The sequence below is a fragment of the Arachis ipaensis genome, chromosome B10 (genome assembly GCF_059453495.1).
Source record: "Arachis ipaensis isolate K30076 ecotype BB chromosome B10, ASM5945349v1, whole genome shotgun sequence".
NCBI lineage: Eukaryota > Viridiplantae > Streptophyta > Magnoliopsida > Fabales > Fabaceae > Arachis > Arachis ipaensis.
In genome coordinates, this window is record NC_142435.1 from 100,299,533 (window position 1) to 100,303,452 (window position 3,920).

Consider the following 3,920-nt stretch of genomic DNA (forward strand, 5'->3'; position numbering starts at 1 on the left):
ACTAAAGCTTGGCTGGCTATTAAGTCATGCCTGACCCTTTGATTGGAGCTTTAGACTAAAGAGCATAAGATTCCTGGAATTCATATTAAAAATTTTGGAATCCTTATTTTTCTTTTTCAAAATGATTTTCGAAAAAAATTAAAAGAAAATACAAAAAAATCATAAAATCATAAAAATCAAAAATATTTTTTGTGTTTCTTGTTTGAGTCTTGAGTCATGTTATAAGTTTGGAGTCAATTGCATATTCATCTTGCATTTTTTTCGAAAATTTTCATGCATTCATAGTGTTCTTCATGATCTTCAAGTTGTTCTTGGTAAGTCCTCTTGTTTGATCTTTGCATTTGCATGGTTTGTGTCTTTTCTTGTTTTTCATATGCATTCTTGAATTCTTAGTGTCTAAGCATTAAAGAATTCTAAGTTTGGTGTCTTGCATGTTTTCTTTGCATTAAAAATTTTTCAAAAATATGTTCTTGATGTTCATCATGATCTTCATAGTGTTCTTGGTGTTCATTCTAACATTCATAGCATTCTTGCATGCATTCATTGTTTTGATCCATAACTTTCATGCATTGCATCATTTTTCTTGTTTTTCTCTCTCATCATAAAAATTCAAAAATAAAAAAAAAATATCTTTCCCTTTTTCTCTCTTAAAATTTCGAAAATTAGATTTGACTTTTTCAAAAATTTTTAAAATCTAGTTGTTTTTATGAGTCAAATCAAATTTTCAATTTAAAAAAATCTTATCTTTTTCAAAATCTTTTTCAAAAATCAAATCTTTTTTTCAATTTTTTTAGTTATTTTCGAAAATAACATCATCAATTAATGTTTTGATTCAAAAATTTCAAGTTTGTTACTTACTTGTTAAGAAAGATTCAAACTTTAAGTTCTAGAATCATATCTTGTAATTTCTTGTGAATCAAGTCATTAATTGAGATTTTAAAAATCAAATCTTTTTCAAAAACTAATTTCTATCATATCTTTTCAAAAATATCTTCTTATCTTACCTTTTTCAAAAAAGTGATTGCAAAATATTTTTTCTAACCTCCTAACTTCTTATCTTTTCAAAATTTGTTTCAACTAACTAACTAACTTTTTGTTTGTTTCTTACCTTTTTCAAAACTACCTAACTAACTCTCTCTCTAATTTTCGAAAAAATCTTCCCTCTTTTTCAAAATTTTTTTTTAATTAGACTAATTATTTTATTTTTTATTTGAATTTTCGAAAAACTACTAACCTTTTTCAAAAACTATTTTCGAAAATCACTAACTCTTTTTCAAAAATTATTTTCGAAAATTCTCTCCTCCTCTCATCCCCTTCTATTTATTTATTCATCTACTAACACTTCTCTTCATCTCACATCTCTGCTCCTATCATCACCTTTGTGTTTGGATTCTTCATTCTTCTTCACCCCTATTCCTTTTCTTCTTCTACTAACAATAAGGAACCTCTTTACTGTGACATAGAGGATTCCTCTTCTTTTCTTTTTCTCTTCTCTTTCTTATGAGCAGGGACAAAGAAAAAGGCATTCTTGTTGAAGCTAATCCAGAACCTGAAAGGACTCTGAAGAGAAAACTAAGAGAAGCTAAATTACAACAATCCAGAGACAACCTTATTGAAAATTTCGAACAAGTAAAGGAGATGGCAGCCGAACCCAACAACAATAATGCAAGGAGAATGCTTGGTGACTTTACTGCACCTAATTCCAATTTACATAGAAGAAGCATCTCCATTCCTACCATTGGAGCAAACAATTTTGAGTTGAAACCTCAGCTAGTTTCTCTGATGCAGCAGAACTGCAAGTTTTATGGACTTCCATTTGAAGATCCTTTTCAGTTCTTAACTGAATTCTTGCAGATCTGTGATACTGTTAAGACTAATGGAGTAGATCCTGAAGTCTACAGGCTCATGCTTTTCCCTTTTGCTGTAAGAAACAGAGCTAGAATATGGTTGGACTCTCAACCCAAAGACAGCCTGAACTCTTGGGATAAGCTGGTCATGACTTTCTTAGCCAAGTTCTTTCCTCCTCAAAAAGCTGAGCAAGCTTAGAGCTGATGTTCAAACCTTCAGACAGAAAGAAGGTGAATCCCTCTATGAAGCTTGGGAAAGATACAAGCAGCTGACCAAAAAGTGTCCTTCCGACATGCTTTCAGAATGGACCATCCTGGATATATTCTATGATGGTTTATCTGAGCTATCAAAGATGTCATTGGATACTTCTGCAGGTGGATCCATTCACCTAAATAAAACGCCTGCAGAAGCTCAAGAACTCATTGATATGGTTGCTAATAACCAGTTTATGTACACTTCTGAGAGAAATCCTGTGAGTAATGGGACGCCTATGAAGAAGGGAGTTCTTGAAATTGATACTCTGAATGCCATGTTGGCTCAGAATAAAATATTGACTCAGCAAGTCAATATGATTTCTCAGAGTCTGAATGGAATGCAAGCTGCATCCAACAGTACTCAAGAGGCATCTTCTGAGGAAGAAGCTTATGATCCTGAGAACTCTGCAATAGCAGAGTTAAAATACATGGGTGAACCATATGGAAACACCTACAATCCATCATGGAGAAATCACCCAAATCTCTCATGGAAGGATCAAAAGCCTCAATAAGGCTTTAATAATGGTGGAAGAAACAGGTTTAGCAATAGTAAGCCTTTTCCATCATCCACTCAGCAACAGACAGAGAATTCTGAGCAGAATCCATCTAGCTTAGCAAATTTAGTCTCTTATCTATCTAAGGCCTCTGTGAGTTTCATGAATGAAATAAGATCTTCCATTAGAAATTTGGAAGCACAAGTGGGCCAGCTGAGTAAAAGGATCACTGAAATCCCTCCTAGTACTCTCCCAAGCAATACAGAAGAGAATCCAAAAGGAGAGTGCAAGGCCATTGAATTAATTACCATGGCCGAACCCTCAAGAGAGGAGAAGGACGTGAATCCCAAGGAGGAAGACCTCCTAGGACGTCCAGTGATCAATAAGGAGCTTCCCTCTGAGGAACCTAAGGAATCTGAGACTCATCTAGAGACCATAGAGATTCTATTAAACCTCCTTATGCCATTCATGAGCTCTGATGAGTATTCCTCTTCTGAAGAAAATGAGGATGTTACTGAAGAGCAACCTGCCAAGTTCCTTGGTGCAATCATGAAGCTAAATGCCAAATTATTTGGTATTGAGACTTGGGAAGATGAACCTCCCTTGTTCACCAATGAACTAAGTGATATGGATCAACTGACATTGCCTCAGAAGAAACAGGATCCTGGAAAGTTCATAATACCTTGTACCATAGGCACCATGATCTTTAAGGCTCTGTGTGACCTTGGTTCAGGAATAAACCTCATGCCCCTCTCTGTAATAGAGAAACTGGGAATCTATGGGGTGCAAGCTGCTAAAATCTCATTAGAGATGGCAGACAATTCAAGAAAACAGGCTTATGGACAAGTAGAGGACGTGTTAGTGAAGGTTGAAGGCCTTTACATCCCTACTGATTTCATAGTCTTGGATACTGGAAAGGAAGAAGATGAATCCATCATCCTAGGAAGACCTTTCCTAGCCACAGCAAGAGCTGTGATTGATGTGGACAGAGGAGAATTGATCCTTCAATTAAATGAGGACAACCTTGTGTTTACAACTCAAGGATCTCTCTCTGCATCCATGGAGAGGAAGCATAAAAAGCTTCTCTCAAAGCAGAGTCAAACAAAGCCCCCACAGTCAAACTCTAAGTTTGGTGTTGGGAGGCCACAACCAAACTCTAAGTTTGGTGTTGAACTCCCATACCCAAACTCTAAGTTTGGTGTTGGGAAGTCTCAACAAAGCTCTGAACATCTGTGAGGCTCCATGAGAGCCCACTGTCAAGCTATTAACATTAAAGAAGCGCTTGTTGGGAGGCAACCCAATGTTTATTTATCTAATTTTGTTT

General features: G+C 35.6%; 1 non-coding gene across 1 annotated transcript; it reads right to left on the minus strand.

Moving 5' to 3' along the window:
- Positions 1–2,038: 2,038 nt before the first annotated feature.
- LOC148581071 (small nucleolar RNA R71) lies at positions 2,039–2,146 on the minus strand. The gene has a single exon (XR_015896655.1). It is a non-coding gene; the product is annotated as a small nucleolar RNA R71 (small nucleolar RNA).
- Between the last annotated feature and the right edge of the window lie 1,774 nt (positions 2,147–3,920).